This window comes from Canis aureus, chromosome 2, assembly GCF_053574225.1.
Source record: "Canis aureus isolate CA01 chromosome 2, VMU_Caureus_v.1.0, whole genome shotgun sequence".
Classification (NCBI taxonomy): domain Eukaryota; kingdom Metazoa; phylum Chordata; class Mammalia; order Carnivora; family Canidae; genus Canis; species Canis aureus.
The window spans coordinates 32,488,802-32,506,297 of NC_135612.1; positions in this window are offsets into that span (position 1 = coordinate 32,488,802).

Sequence of the window (17,496 nt, forward strand, 5' to 3'; positions counted from 1 at the left end):
TCAAAGTCTTTGCCAAATAAGTTTGAAATCTGTATTTTTTTTTAAATTTATGATAGTCACACAGAGAGAGAGAGAGAGAGAGAGAGAGAGAGAGAGAGAGGCAGAGGGAGAAGCAGGCTCCATGCACCAGGAGTCCGACGTGGGATTCGATCCGGAGTCTCCAGGATCGCACCCTGGGCCAAAGGCAGGCGCTAAACCGCTGTGCCACCCGGGGATCTCTGAAATCCGTATTTCTTTAAGGTCACTTTCTGGAGATTTATTTTGTTCCTTTGAATGGATCATGTTTTCCTGCTTCTTTGTATGCCTTGTGATATTTTGTTGAAAACTGAACATTTGAAAAAACTGATGTTTCTCCCAGTTTCTGTAAACTGACTCCATACGGGGGAAGATATTCATTGACCATTGCAGAATGAAGGCTTAAGTTCTTCTTTTGGTCATATATCATTCTTGGGCCTGTGTGTATGCTTTTTCTTTCCCCCCTAATTCTCTGTATACATAGCTGCTTTTTAAAAGTCTTATTTTCCTAAAAGTCTCACCCTGCTTCTTCTCAAGGCTTTAGATGTTCTATTGTATTCCCCTGCCCATAATTAATATCTTGCCCCCAGGTACCCCAAAGTCCCCTACAGCTCTCCACCATTCTCTGGCATCCACCACTGCTTTCATCAGCTTCCGATCTGATATTCAAACTAATCCACTATTTCTGTCACCACTGTAAGCCAGGCAAGACAAAAACCAGTCCCTCCAGTAAACCCTAGACAAGTCAGACCTTTGCAGACAACTCCCACTTTTTCCCTTTCATCCTTCTGGTCTCTACCATAAGTTTCCTCCTAAATCCATGCCAGGGAGGGAGTAGGCAAGGGTGATCAAAAATGCCATGAAATTTTGTTTGGAATGTTTTGAATGCAACTTTTTCCTGATTGTGTGTTGGTTGCTACAAATTCTTTTTTTGCTGTTGTTTCAGAGAGAGAGAGTGAGCACTCACAGAGAGAGTGAGGGGAGGGGCAGAGGGTGAGGGAGAGAGAATCTTAAGCAGACTCGGTGCCCTGTGTGTGGCCCAAGGTGGGGCTGGCTCTCATGACCTGAGATCATGACCTGAGTGGAAATCAAGCGTCAGTTACTTAACTGAGGGAGCCTCCTAGGTGCCCTCCTTTTTTTAAGTAGGCTCTATGCTCAGCATAACCTATGGAGTCACCCAGGCACCCCATGTTGCTGTGGGTTCTTTACTGGTTTATAGAACATTCGTAAAGCTACTTTGGTCAATATGGTGTTTGTGTTTCTTCTTTTTTTTTAATTTATTTTTTATTGGTGTTCAATTTACTAACATACAGAATAACCCCCAGTGCCCGTCACCCATTCATTCCCACCCCCCGCCCTCCTCCCCTTCTACCACCCCTAGTTCGTTTCCCAGTGTTTGTGTTTCTATGGGAGAACAAGGGCCTAGGGTTTCCTACTCTTGCCATCTTGCTCATACTAACCAATATATTATCTTTTTTATTTTATTTTTAAAAGACTTTATTTATTTATTCATGAGAGATACAGAGAGAGAGAGAGAGAGAGTGAGACAGAGACACTAGAAGAGGGAGAAGCAGGCTCCATGCAGGGAGCCCGATGCGGGACTCGATCCCAGGACTTCAGGATCATGTTCTAGACTGAAGATAGGTGCTAAACAGCTGAGCCACCCAGGGATCCCCCCTTTATTGTTTTATAATACGTGTACTTCATATGTAAACTTTGCCTTTGAGCAGCCATTTAGCTGCATCTTGCAAATTTTGATGCAGTTTTTTCATTATTAATTCAGCATACTTAAAATTTTCCATTGTTGGGACGCCTGGGTGACCCAGGGGTTGATCATCTGCCTTCAGCTCAGGGCATGATCCTGGGTCCAGGGATCAAGTCCTGCACACTCTCCCTGAGACGGAGGAGCCTGTTTTTCCCACTGCCTGTGTCTTTGCCTCTCTCTGTGCGTCTCTCATGAATAAATAAATAAAATATTTTTTAAAAAAGTTAAAACTCGCAACCCCAAGGTCAAGAATCCCATGCACTTTTGACTCAGCCAAACAGGTATCCCAATTAATTACTTTCTAAATTTTTCTGTATCATAACTAATTTTATGTTTGCGTATTCTATCAATTACTAAGAGAGGATAGGATCTCTCATTATGACTGTACACTTACATGTTTCTTCTTTTGCTTTTTAATGCCTGCTTCAATGACCTCCCTGGTTATTGGCTTGTTCAGGTTTTCTATTTCTTCCTGTTCCAGTTTTGGTAGTTTGTGGTTTTCCAGGAATGTGTCCATTTCTTCTAGATTGCATAATTTATTGGCATATAGCTGCTTATAATATGTTTTTAAAATCGTTTGTATTTCATTGGTGTTAATAACAATAAAATAATAAATAATATTATAAAAATAAATAATATTATAATTATATTATATATTATATATTATAATATAATAATAAATAATAAAATAATAAATAATAATAATTTTGATTGGTGTTCAATTTGCCAACATACAGAATAACACCCAGTGTTCATCCCACAAGTGTCCCCCTCAGTGACCGTCACCCAGTCACCCCCACCCCCCACCCTCCTCCCCTTTCACTACCCCTAGTTCATTTCCCAGAGTTAGGAGTCTTTATGTTCTTTCTCCCTTTCTGATATTTCCTACCCATTTCTTCTCCCTTCCCTTCTATTCCCTTTCACTATTATTTATATTCCCCAAATGAATGAGACCATATAATGTTTGTCCTTCTCCGATTGACTTATTTCACTCAGCATAATACCCTCCAGTTCCATCCACGTTGAAGCAAATGGTGGGTATTTGTCATTTCTAATTGCTGAGTAATATTCCATTGTATACATAGGCCACATAATCTTTATCCATTCATCTTTTGATGGACACCGAGGCTCCAACCACAGTTTGGCTATTGTGGACATTGCTGCTAGAAACATCGGGGTACAGGTGTCATGGCGTTTCATTGCAACTGTATCTTTGGGGGAATGACGTATCAGATAAAGGGCTAGTTTCCAAGATCTATAAAGAACTTACTAAACTCAACACCAAAGAAACAAACAATCCAATCACGAAATGGGCAAAAGACATGAAGAGAAATCTCACAGAGGAAGACATAGACATCACCAACATGCACATGAAAAAATGCTCTGCATCACTTGCCATCAAGGAAATACAAATCAAAACCACAATGAGAAACCACCTCACACCAGGGAGAATGGAGAAAATTAACAAGGCAGGAAGCCACAAATGTTGGAGAGGATGTGGAGAAAAGGGAAACCGCTTACACTGTTGGTGGGAATGTGAACTGGTGCAGCCACTCTGGAAAACTGTGTGGAGGTTCCTCAAAGAGTTAAAAATAGACCTGCCCTAGACCCAGCAATTGCACTGTATCCCAAAGATTTTGAATGGTTGTATCTTCATTCTCATTAGTTTCCATGAATCTTTTTAATTCTTCTCTAGTTTCCTGGTTGACCCTTTCATCTTTTAGCAGGATAGTCCTTAACCTCCACGTGTTTGAAATCCTTCCAAACTTCTTGTGATTTAGTTCTGATTTCAAAGCATTATGATCTGAAAATAGGCAGGAGACGACCCCAATCTTTTGGTATCGGTGAAGACCTGATTTGTGACCCAATATGTGGTCTATTCTGGAGAAAGTTCCATGTGCACTTCAGAAGAATATGTATTCAGTTGCGTTTGGATGTAAAGTTCTGTAAATATCTTGAAATCCATCTGGTCCAGTGTATCATTGAAAGCTCTTATTTCTTTGGACATGTTGTGCTTAGAAGACCTATCGAGTGTAGAAAGCACTAGATTGAAGTCACCAAGTATAAGTGTATTATTATATGTCTTAACTCTGGTTATTAATTGATTGATATACTTGGCAGCTCCCATGTTCGGGGCATATATATTGAGGATTGTTAAGTCCTCTTGTTGGAAAGATCCTTTAAGTATGATATAGTGTCCCTCTTCATCTCTCACTATAGTCTTCGGGATAAACTTTAGTTTATCTGATATAAGGATGGCTAAACCTGCTTTCTTTTGAGGACCATTTGAATGGTAAATGGTTCTCCAACCTTTTATTTTCAGGCTGTAGGTGTCCTATGTCTAAAATGAGTCTCTTGTAGACAGCAAATAGATGGATCCTGCTTTTTTATCCAGTCTGAAACCCTGTGCCTTTTGATGGGGTCACTAAGCCCATTCACGTTCAGAGTTACTATTGAAAGATATGAGTTTAGTGTCATCATGATACCTATTCAGTCCCTGATTTTGTAGATTGTTTCCTTGGACTTCCTCTTTCTTTTACAGGGTCCACTTTAATATTTCTTGCAGAGCCGGTTTGGTGGTCACATATTCTTTCAGTTCCTGCCTGTCTTGGAAGCTCTTTGTCTCTCCTTCCATTCTGAATGAGAGCCTTGCTGGATACAGTATTCTTGGATGCAGGTTCTTCTCATTTAGGACCCTGAATATATCCTGCCAGCCTTTTCTGGTCTGCCAGGTCTCTGTGGAGAGGTCTGCTGTGAATCTAATATTTCTCCCCATAAAAGTTAGAGATTTCATGTCTCTTGCTACTTTAAGGATCTTCTCTTTATCTTTGGAATTTGCAAGCTTAACTATTAAATGTCGAGGTGTTGAGCAGTTTTTATTGATTTTGGGGGGGGGGGGAATCTCTCAATTTCCTGAATCTGAATGCCTGTTTCCCTTCCCAGATTAGGAAAGTTTTCAGCTATGATTTGTTCAAATACATATTCTGGCCCTCTGTGCCTTTCGGCGCCCTCAGGAACCCCAATTAAACGTAGATTTTTCTTCCTAAGGCTGTCACTTATTTCCGTTAATCTATCCTCATGATCTTTTGTTTGTCTCTTTTTTCCTCAGTTTCCCTCTTTGCCATCAACTTGTCTTCTATATCACTCACTCGTTCTTCCACCTCCTTAACCCTCGTCGTTAGGACTTCTAGTTTGGATTGCATCTCATTCAATTGATTTTTAATTTCTGCCTGGTTAGATCTAAATTTTGCAGTCATGAAGTCTCTTGAGTCCTTTATGCTTTTTTCTAGAGCCACCAGTAGCCTTATAATAGTGCTTCTGAATTGGCTTTCTGACATTGAATTTTAAAGCAAATTCTGTAACTGTGGGAGAGAGGACTGTTTCTGATTCTTTCTTTTAAGGTGAGGTTTTCCTTCTAGTCATTTTGCTCAGTGCAGAGTGGCCAAAAACAAGTTGTATTGGGAAAAGGAGAAAAAGAGAGAAGAGAAAGAAGAAAAGAAAAAGAAAAAAAAAGAAAAAAAGGGGGAAAAAAGAGAAGAAGAAAAGAAAAAAGGGGGGGTGGAAGCAAACAGAAGACAAAAACAAGGGGCAGTATCCTCTGATTCTGTATACTATAAATCCCTTGACTTCCCCTGGAACCTTCCAGTGCTGCTTAGTCAATAATTTGTTTTCCCTCTGTCCGTCTAGCTGGTCTTCTGGGGGAGGGGCCTGCTCTGCTGATTCTCAGGTGTCAGCACTTGGGGAGCTGCTCAGCTCCCTGCCTGGTGCAGGGCTCAGTGAATGTTGTTTAACCTGTTTATCCTGTGAGGCCACTGTGAAGCTTAGTGGGGGTTGTTTATCCTGTGAGTCCCCAGGAGGAACAACCCCAGTGGCGGTGGCCAGCTCTGGAGCCCTGGAGTCAGCTCCCGCAGTAACTACAGAGCTCTCCGTCTGCAGGGCGTGGATGCTCCGGGGGCGGGGCCGCTGATTTACTCAGCTCCAGGCAGGAGCGTCCTTGCAGTCCTGGGCCCTCCCAGCCTCTGCCTGTCCTGGGGGGAGGCCGGATCCCGGGCTGTGTCCCCGGCGCCCTGTGTTCCGGGGCCTGCGCTGTTGGATTCGCACTCCCGGGCGTCAGCCCCCTCCGTGGAGCCGCCGCCCGAGCCCCTATGAGCTGCTCCGGGTCCCGCTGTGTGCGCTGCAGCCCTTTAGGAAGTTCAGCGTACTCTCCCCGGGGCGCAGGTGTCTGTTAGTGTCCCCGGGAGCCTGGGCGCATCCCCACCCCCCTGGGGTCCTGCTCCACCTCCCTGCGAGCCCCTTTCCGCCCGGGAAGGTCGGTGCAGCTCCTGCGTCTCCGGGACGGGGCTCTCCTGTCCTGGGGACACTCGCCCCGGCCTCAGCCCGGCTCCTCGCGGGGCCCCTCCCCCTTGGAGGCCTTTGTTTCTTTATTTCTTTTTCCCCATCTTCCTACCTTGATAGAAGAGCGAACTCTTCTCACTGTAGCGTTTCAGCTGTTCTCTCTTTAAATCTCAGGCCGAATTCGTAGATTCAGGATGATTTGAAGGTTATCTAGGTAATTTGGTTGGGACACGTGACTTGGGGACCCTACTCTTCCGCCATCTTGCCCCGCCCCTCTTCTTTTGCTTTTATGTTTCCCAAGTATGCCAAAGCTCATTTGGTGTATACATACTTAAAAAATATTATTCTTAAGGAGTTGACCCATTTATCTTTATCAAAGTTCCGTTTCTTTTTCTTTCTCCCTTTCCTTCCTTCCTTCCTTCCTTCCTTCCTTCCTTCCTTCCTTCCTTCCTTCCTTCCTTCCTTCCTTCCTTTCTTTCTTTCTTTCTTTCTTTCTTTCTTTCTTTCTTTCTTTCTTTCTTTCTTTCTTTCTTTCTTTCTTTCTTTCTTTCTTTCTTCTTTCTCTTCTTTTTCTTTTTTTTGTATATATTTTTTTAGTTCAATTTGCCAACGTATACCATAACACCCAGTGCTCATCCCGTCAAGTGCCCCCCTCAGTGCCCGTCACCCATTCACCCCCACCCGCGCCCTCCTCCTCTTCCACCACCCCTAGTTCGTTTCCCAGAGTTAGGAGTCTTTATGTTCTGTCTCCCTTCCTGATACTTCCCACACATTTCTTCTCCCTTCCCTTATATTCCCTTTCACTATTATTTATATTCCCCAAATGAATGACAACATATGTTTGTCCTTCTCCAATTGACTTACTTTACTCAGGATAATACCCGCCAGTTCCATCCACATCGAAGCAAATGGTGGGTATTTGTCGTTTCCAATGGCTGAGTAATATTCCATTCTATATATAGACCACATCTTCTTTATCCATTCATCTTTCGATGGACACCGAGGCTCCTTCCACAGTTTGGCTATTGTAGACATTGCTGCTATGAACATCGAGGTGCAGGTGTGCCGGTGTTTCACAGCACCTGTATCTTTGGGGTAAATCCCCAGCAATGCTATTGCTGGGTGGTAGGGCAGATCTATTTTTAACTCTTTGAGGAACCTCCACACAGTTTTCCAGAGTGGCTACACCAGTTCACATTCCCACCAACAGTGAAAGTTGGTGCACCCTTTTCTCCACATCCTCTCCAACATTTGTGGTTTCCTGCCATGTTAATTTTCCCCATTCTCAGTGGTGTGAGGTGGTATCTCATTGTGATTTAGATTTGTATTTCCCTGATGGCAAGTGATGCAGAGCATTTTCTCATGTGCATGTTGGCCATGTATAGGTCTTCCTCTGTGAGATTTCTGTTCATGTCTTTTGCCCATTCCATAATTGGATTATTTGTTTCTTTGCTGTTGAATTTAATAAGTTCGTTATAGATCTTGGAAACTAGACCTTTATCTGATACGTCATTTGCAAATATATTCTCCCATTCTGTATGTTGTCTTTTAGTTTTGTTGCTGGTTCTTTTGCTGTGCAAAAGCTTCTCATCTGATGAAGTCCCAATGTTTCATTTTTGCTGTTGTTTCTTTTGCCTTCGTGGATGTATCTTGCAAGAAGTTACTGTGGCCGATATTCAAAAAGGGTGTTGCCTGTGTTCTCCTCTAGGATTTTGAAGGACTCTTGTCTCACATTTAGATCTTTCATCCATTTTGAGTTTATCTTTGTGTATGGTGCAAGAGAGTGATCTAGTTTCATTCTTCTGCATGTGGATGTCCAACTTTCCCAGCACCATTTATTATTGCACATGACTATCTTTTTTGCAGTGGATAGTCTTTCCTGCTTGGTCGAGTATTAGTTGACCATAGATTTGAGGGCCCATTTCTGGAATCTCTCTTCTGTTACATTGATCTATATTTTTGTTTTTGTGCAGTACCACACTGTCTTGATGATCACAGCTTTGTAGTACAACTTGAAATCTGGCGTCATGATGCTCCTGGTTTTGTTTTTCTTTTTCAATATTCCCTGGGTATCTGGGGTCTTTCCTGATTCCAGACAAATCCTAAGATGATTTGTTCCAACACTCTGAAGAAAGTTCATGGTATTTTGATAAAGATTGCATTAAATGTGTAAGTTGTCTTGGGTAGCATTGACATTTTCACAATATTAATTCTTCCAATCCATGAGCATGGAATATTTTTCCATCTCTTTGTGTCTTCCTCAATTTCTTTCAGAAGTGTTCTATAGTTTTGAGGGTATAGATCCTTTACCTCTTTGGTGAGGTTTATTCCTAGGGATCTTATGCTTTTGGGTGCAATTGTAAATGGGATTGACTCATTAATTTCTCTTTCTTCAGTCTCATTGTTAGTGTATAGACATGCCACTGATTTCTGGATATTGATTTTGTATCCTGCTGCACTGCCAAATTGCTGTGTGAGTTCTAGCAATCTTGGGGTGGAGTCTTTTGGGTTTTCTATGTACAGTATCATGTCATCTGTGAAGAGGGAGAGTTTGACTTCTTCTTTGCCAATTTTAATGCCTTTAATGTCTTTTTGTTGTCTGATTGCTGAGGCTAGGACTTCAGTACTATGTCGAATAGAGGGTTGAGAGTGGACATCCCTGTCATGTTCCTGATCTTAGGGGAAAGGCTCCCAGTGTTTCCCCATTGAGAATGATATTTGTTGTGTGCTTTTCCTAGATGGCTTTTAAGATGTTGAGGAATGGAGGACGGGCAAGATGGCGGAAGAGTAGGGTCCCCAAATCACCTGTCCCCATCAAATTACCTAGATAACCTTCAAATCATCCTGGAAATCTACGAATTCGGCCTGAGATTTATTTTTTTTAATTTTTTTAAAATTTATTTATGATAGTCACACACAGAGAGAGGCAGAGACACAGGCAGAGGGAGAAGCAGGCTCCATGCACCAGGAGCCTGACGTGGGACTCGACCCAGGGTCTCCAGGATTGCACCCTGGGCCAAAGGCAGGCACTAAACCGCTGCGCCACCCAGGGATCCCTCGGCCTGAGATTTAAAGATAGAACAGCTGGAATGCTACAGTAGAAGAGTTCGCGCTTCTATGGAGGTGGAAGACGGGGAAAAAAGAAATAAAGAAAGAAAAGGCATCCAAGGGGGAGGGGCCCCACGAGGAGCCGGGCTAAGGCCGGGGCTAGTGTCCCCAGGACAGGAAAGCCCCTCCCAGAGAAGCAGGAGCTTCACCAATCTTCCTGGGCAGAGAGGTGCTCACAGAGAGTTAGAGCAGGACCCCAGGAGGGCAGGGGTGCCCTCAGGCTCCCTGGGACACTAACAGACACCTGCGCCCCGGGGAGAGCCCGCCGAGCTCCCTAAGGGGCTGCAGCTCACACGGCTGGACCAGGAGCAGCTCGGAGGGGCTCAGGTGGCGGCTTCGTGGAGGGTGCTACGCAGCCAGGAGTGCGAATCCAACAGCGCAGGCCCTGGAACACAGGGCTCCAGGGACACAGGCAAGGATCTGGCCTGTCCCAGGGACAGGAAGAGGCCAGGAGGGCCCAGGACAACAAGGACGCTCCTGCCCCGAGCTGAGCAGATCAGCGGCCCTGACCCGGAGCATCCAGGCCCCTGCAGAGAGAGAGCTCTGTAGTTACTGCGGGAGCTTACTCCAGGGCTCCAGAGCTGGCCGCCGCCACTGTTGTTGTTCCTCCTGGGGCCTCACGGTGTAAACAATCCCCACTGAGCCCTGCATCAGGCTGGTGGCTGAGCAGCTCCCCCAAGTACTAAGACCTGAAAATCAGCACAACAGGCGCCTCCTCCAGAAGACCAGCTAGACGGACAAGTTCCAGGGGACGTCAAGGGACTTAAAGTATACAAAATCAGAAGATACTCCCCCATGTTTTTCTTTTTTTTTTTTTTTGCTTTTTGATTTCTGTTTGCTTCCCCCACCCTTTTCCCCCCCTTTCTTTTTCTTTCTCTTTTTCTTCTCTTTTTTGCTTTCTTTCTTCCTTTTTTCTTTTTTCTTTTTCTCTTTTCTTTCCTTCTTTCTCTCCTCCCTTTTTCTCCTTCTCCCAATACAACTTGTTTTTCGCTACCTTGCACTGAGCAAAATGACTAGAAGGAAAACTTCACCTCAAAAGAAAGAATCAGAAACGGTTCTCTCTTCCACAGAGTTACAAAATCTGGATTACAATTCAATGTCAGAAAGCCAATTCAGAAGCACTATTACAAAGCTACTGGTGGCTCTAGAAAAAAGCATAAAGGACTCAAGAGACTTCATGACTGTAGAATTTAGATCCAATCAGGCAGAAATTAAAAATCAATTGAATGAGATGCAATCCAAACTAGAAGTCCTAACGATGAGGGTTAACGAGGTGGAAGAACCAGTGAGTGACATAGAAGACAAGTTGATGGCAAAGAGGGAAACTGAGGAAAAAAGAGACAGACACTTAAAAGACCATGAAGATAGATTAAGGGAAATAAACAACAGCCTGAGGAAGAAAAACCTACGTTTAATTGGGGTTCCTGAGGGCGCCGAAAGGGACAGAGGGCCAGAATATGTATTTGAACAACTCATAGCTGAAAACTTTCCTAATCTGGGAAGGGAAACAGGCATTCAGATTCAGGAAATAGAGAGATCCTCCCCTAAAATCAATAAAAAGCGTTCAACGTCTTGACATTTAATAGTTAAGATTGCAAATTCCAAAGATAAAGAGAAGATCCTTAAAGCAGCAAGAGACAAGAAATCCCCGACTTTTATGGGGAGGAGTATTAGGGTAACAGCAGACCTCTCCACAGAGACCTGGCAGGACAGAAAGGGCTGGCAGGATATATTCAGGGTCCTAAATGAGAAGAACATGCAACCAACAATACTTTATCCAGCAAGGCTCTCATTCAGAATGGAAGGAGAGATAAAGAGCTTCCAAGACATGCAGGAACTGAAAGAATATGTGACCTCCAAACCAGCTCTGCAAGAAATTTTAAGGGGGACTCTTAAAATTCCCCTTTAAGAAGTCCAGTGGAACAATCCACAAAAACAAGGACTGAATAGATATCATGATGACACTAAACTCATATCTTTCAATAGTAACTCTGAACGTGAACGGTCTCAATGACCCCATCAAAAGGTGCAGGGTTTCAGACTGGATAAAAAAAAGCAGGACCCATCTATTTGCTGTCTACAAGAGACTCATTTTAGACAGAAGGACACCTATAGCCTGAAAATAAAAGGTTGTAGAACCATTTACAGTTAATGGTCCTCAAAAGAAAGCAGGGGTAGCCCTCCTTAGATCAGATAAAATAAAATTTACCCAGAACACTGTAGTGAGAGATGAAGAGGGATGCTATATCATACTTAAAGGACCTATCCAACAAGAGGACTTAACAATCCTCAATATATATGCCCTGAATGTGGGAGCTGCCAAATATATCAAACAATTAATAACCAAAGTGAAGAAATACTTAGATAATAATACTCTTATACTTGGTGACTTCAATCTAGCTCTTTCTATACTCAATAGGTCTTCTAAACACAACATCTCTAAAGAAACGAGAGCTTTAAATGATACACTGGACCAGATGGATTTCACAGATATCTACACAACTTTACATCCAAACTCAATGGAATACATATTCTTCTGAAGTGCACATGGAACGTTCTCCACAGTAGACCACATATTGGGTCACAAAACGGGTCTGAACCGATACCAAAAGATTGGGATTGTCCCCTGTATAATCTCAGACCATAATGCCTTGAAATTAGTACTAAATCACAAGAGTTTGGAAGGACCTCAAACACGTGGACGTTAAGGACCATTCTGATAAAAGATGAAAGAGTCAACCAGGAAATTAAGGATGAATTAAAAAGATTCATGGAAACTAATGAGAATGAAGATACAACCGTTCAAAATCTTTGGGATGCAGCAAAAGCAGCCCTAAGGGGGAAATACATCACAACACAAGCATCCATTCAAAAACTGGAAAGAACTCAAGTACAAAAGCTAACCTTACACATAAGGGAGCTAGAGAAAAAACAGCAGATGGACCCTACACCCAGCAGAAGAAGAGAGTTAATTAAAATTCGAGCAGAACTCAACAAAATCGAGACCAGAAGAACTGTGGAACAGATCAAGAGAACCAGGAGTTTGTTCTTTGAAAGAATTAAGAAGATAGATAAACCATTAGCCAACCTTATTAAAAAGAAGAGAGAGGAGACTCAAATTAATAAAATCACGAATGAGTAAGGGGAGATCACTATCAACACCAAGGAAATACAAATGATTTTAAAACAATATTATGAACAGCTACACGCCAATAAATTAGGCAATCTAGAAGAAATGGACGCATTCCTGGAAAGCCACAACCTACCAAAACTGGAACAGGAAGAAATAGAAAACCTGAACAGGCCAATAACCAGGGAGGAAATTGAAGCAGTCATCAAAAACCTCCCAAGACACAAGAGTCCAGGGCCAGATGGCTTCCCAGGGGAATTCTATCAAACGTTTAAAGAAGAAATCATACCTATACTACTAAAACTGTTTGGAAAGATAGAAAGAGATGGAGTACTTCCAAATTCGTTCTATGAGGCCAGCATCACCTTAATTCCAAAACCAGACAAAGACCCCACCAAAAAGGAGAATTACACACCAATATCCTTGATGAACATGGATGCAAAAATTCTCAACAAGATACTAGCCAATAGGATCCAACAGTACATTAAGAAAATTATTCACCATGACCAAGTAGGATTTATCCCCGGGACACAAGGCTGGTTCAACACTCGTAAAACAATCAATGTGATTCATCATATCAGCAAGAGAAAAACCAAGAACCATATGATCCTCTCAAAAGATGCAGAGAAAGCATTAGACAAAATACAGCATCCATTCCTGATCAAAACTCTTCAGAGTGTAGGGATAGAGGGAACATTCCTCAACTTCTTAAAAGCCATCTACGAAAAGCCCATAGCAAATATCATTCTCCATGGCGAAGCACTGGGAGCCTTTCCCCTAAGATCAGGAAGAAGAAAGGGATGTCCACTCTCACCCCTGCTATTCAACATAGTACTGGAAGTCCTAGCCTCAGCAATCAGACAACAAAAAGACATTAAAGGCATTCAAATTGGCAAAGAAGAAGTCAAACTCTCCCTCTTCACTGATGACATGATACCTAAATCCTCCACTCCAAGATCGCTAGAATTAATACAGCAATTTGGTATCGTGGCAGGATACAAAATCAATGCCCAGAAATCAGTGGCATTTCTATACACTAACAATGAGACTGAAGAAATAGAAATTAAGGAGTCAATCCCATTTACAATTGCTCCCAAAAGCATAAGATACCTAGGAATAAACCTAACCAAAGAGGTAAAGGTTCCATACCCTAAAAACTATAGAACACTTCTGAAAGAAATTGAGGAAGACACAAAGAGATGGAAAAATATTCCATGCTCATGGATTGGCAGAATTAATATTGTGAAAATGTCAATGTTACCCAGGGCAATATACACGTTTAATGCAATCCCTATCAAAATAACATGGACTTTCTTCAGAGAGTTAGAAGAAATCATTTTAAGATTTGTGTGGAACCAGAAAAGACCCCAAACAGCCAGGGGAATTTTAAAAAAGAAAACCATATCTGGGGGCATCACAATGCCAGATTTCTGGTTGTACTACAAAGCTGTGGTCATCAAGACAGTGTGGTACTGGCACAAAAACAGACACATAGATCAATGGAATAGAATAGAGAACCCAGAAGTGGACCCTCAACTCTATGGCCAGCTAATATTCGATAAAGGAGGAAAGACTATCCACTGGAGGAAAGACAGTCTCTTCAATAGATGGTGCTGGGAACATTGGACATCCACATGCAGAAGAAGGAAACTAGACCACTCTCTTGCACCATACACAAAGATAAACTCAAAATGGATGAAAGATCTAAATGTGAGACAAGAGTTCATCAAAATCCTAGAGGAGAACACAGGCAACACCCTTTTTGAACTTGGCCACAGTAACCTCTTGCAAGATACATCCACGAAGGCAAAAGAAACAAAAGCAAAAATGAACTATTGGGACTTCATCAAGATAAGAAGTTTTTGCACAGCAAAGGATACAGTCAACAAAACTAAAAGACATCATACAGAATAGGAGAAGATATTTGCAAGTGACATATCAGATAAAGGGCTAGTTTCCAAGATCTATAAAGAACTTATTAAACTCAACCGCAAAGAAACAAACAATCCAATCATGAAATGGGCAAAAGACATGAACAGAAATCTCACAGAGGAAGACATAGTCATGGCCAACACGTACATGAGAAAATGCTCCACATCACCTGCCATCATGGAAATACAAATCAAAACCACAATGAGATACCACCTCACACCAGTGAGAATGGGGAAAATTAACATGGTAGGAAACCACAAATTTTGGAGATGATGTTGAGAAAGGGGAACCCTCTTACACTGTTGGTGGGAATGTGAACTGGTGCAGCCACTCTGGAAAACTTTGTGGGGGTTCCTCAATGAGTTAAAAATAGACCTGCCCTACGACCCAGCAATTGCACTGTTGGGGATTTACCCCAAAGATACAGATGCAATGAAGCACCGGGACACCTGCACCCCGATGTTTCTAGCAGCAACGTCCACAGTAGCCAAACTGTGGAAAGAGCCTCGGTGTCTATCAAAAGATGAATGGATAAAGAAGATGTGGTTTACGTATACAATTGAATATTACTCAGCCGTTAGAAATGACAAATACCCACCATTTCCAATGTGGTTGGAACTGGAGGGGATTATGCTGAGTGAAGTAAGTGAATTGGAGAAGGAGAAACATTATATGTTGTCATTCATTTGGGGAATATAAATAATAGTGTAAGGGAATATAAGGGAAGGGAGAAGAAGTGTGTGTGAAATATCACAAAGGGAGACAGAACATGAGAGACTCCTAACTCTGGGACACGAACTAGGGGTGGTGGAAGGGGAGGAGGGGGGGTGGGAGTGAATGAGTGACGGGCACTGTGGGGGGCACTTGACGGGATGAGCACTTGGTGTTATTCTGTAAGTTGGCAAATTGAACACCAATAAAAAATAAATTTATTATAAAAAAAGTAATGGATGCTGTAGTTTGTCAAATGTTTTCTCTTCATCTATTAAGAGGATCATATCGTTCTTGTTTTTTCTCTTGGTGATATGATCTATCATGTTGATTGTTTTATGAGTGTTGAACCAGCCTTGCATCCTGGGGATAAATCCCACTTTGTCATGGTGAATAATCTTCTTAATGTACTATTGGATCCTACTGGCTAGTATCTTGTTGAGAATTTTTGCATCCATGTTCATATGGGATATTGGTCTATAATTCTCCCTTTTGGTGGGGTCGTTTTCTGGTTTTGGATTTAAGGCGATTCTGGCCTCCTTGCGGGGCCTCTCCCCCACTTGATTCTTTTTTATTTTATTTTTTCCATCTTCCTACCTTGTTAGAAGCGCAAACTCTTCTCCCTGTAGCATTCCAGCTGCTCTCTCTTTAAATCTCATGTCGCATTCATAGGTTTTCAGGATGATTTGAAAGTTATTTAGATAAGTTGGTGGGGACAGGGGACTGGGGACCCTACTCTTCCACCATCTTGCCCCTCTTTCTTTCTTTCTTTCTTTCTTTCTTTCTTTCTTTCTTTCTTTCTTTCTTTCTTTCTTCCTTCCTTCCTTCCTTCCTTCCTTCCTTCCTTCCTTCCTTCCTTCCTTCCTTCCTTCCTTCCTTCCTTCCTTCCTTCCTTCCTTCCTTCCTTCTTTCTTTCTTTCTTTCTTTCTTTCTCTCTCTTTTCTTTCTTTCTTTCTTTCTTTCTTTCTTTCTTTCTTTCTTTCTTTCTTTCTTTCTTTCTTCTTTCTTTCTTTCGTAAAGATTCATTTATTTTAGAGAGTGAGTACAGGTGGGGAGCCGTAAGCACGGTAGGGTGTGGCAGAGGGAGAGAGTCTTCTAAGCATATTCCTTGAGGCCAATGGGGGGCTCCAGTGTGAGCCAACATAGGGCTGGAGGAGGAGCCAACCTGAGGCTGGAGGGGGATCCATGGGTGAGGGGCTCCATCTCATAGCCCTGAGAACAGAACCTGAGCCAAAACCAAGAGCGCAAAGCTTAACCTTCTATACTACCCAGGCACCCCTGTATCTTTTCATTTCTGGTGACACTTTGCCTTAAAGTCTTTGATATTCAAAGCATCATAGTCAGTAGCCAGTGGAACATATGCTTTCTTCTCTCCATCATTGGATGTTTCCAACAAAATTGGGATAATTTAAACTGGCTATAAATCTAAATTTTTTTCAACATAAAAAAGTCTTTTTTTTATAAAATTTTTATTGGTGTTCAATTTGCCAACATATTGAATAACACCCAGTGCTCATCCCGTCAAGTGCCCACCTCAGTGCCCGTCGCCCAGTCACCCCTGCCCCCCGCCCGCCTTCCCTTCCACCACCCCTAGTTTGTTTCCCAGAGTTAGGAGTCTAAAAAAAAGTCTTTGATATTAACATAGTCACTCCAACTTTCTTAGGATTATTATCTAAGCGGTATATGTTTTCTGTCTTTTCAATGTCAACTTCTTTGTATCCTTATATTTAAGGCATGTCTCTTTTGTTATTTTAAAAAGATCTTATTTATTTGAGAGAGAGAGAGAGAGAGAGAGAGCATGATGGGGGCAGGGACAGAGGGAGAAGCAGACCTGCAGCTGAACAGGGAGTCAAACTCCGGCTGGAGCCCAGGATCCTGGAATCATGACCTGAGGCAAAGGCAGATGCTTAACCTACTGAGCCCCCCAGGAGCCCCTAAAGCATGTCTCTTCTATATAGCATATATTTGGGATTTGTTTTATTCAATGTGACAATTTATCTTTAATTGGAGTATTTAGTGCATTTACATTTAATGTAATTGCTAATATAGTTGGATTTAAGCCCAATAGCTTGCTGTCTATTACTCCTTATCCTCTGTGCTGTTTGCTTCTTTGCTGCCTTCTTTGGATTAAGTGTTTTAGCATTCTACTTTGTTTCCTTTCTTGGATTTTTAGCTATGCCTCTTATTTTTTATTAGTTGTTTTAGGAATTAAAATGTTCTAAAGGGGATCCCTGGGTGGCGCAGCGGTTTAGCGCCTGCCTTTGGCCCAGGGCGCGATCCTGGAGACCCGGGATCGAATCCCACGTCGGGCTTCCGGTGCATGGAGCCTGCTTCTCCCTCTGCCTCTCTCTCTCTCTCTCTCTCTGTGTGATGTGACTATCATAAATAAATAAATAAAAATTTAAAAAAATGTTCTTAAAACCTCACAGTACACCTTGATATTATATTCTATCCCTTCACCTACAGTGTAAAACAAAACAAAACCCTTTGGAATCTAACT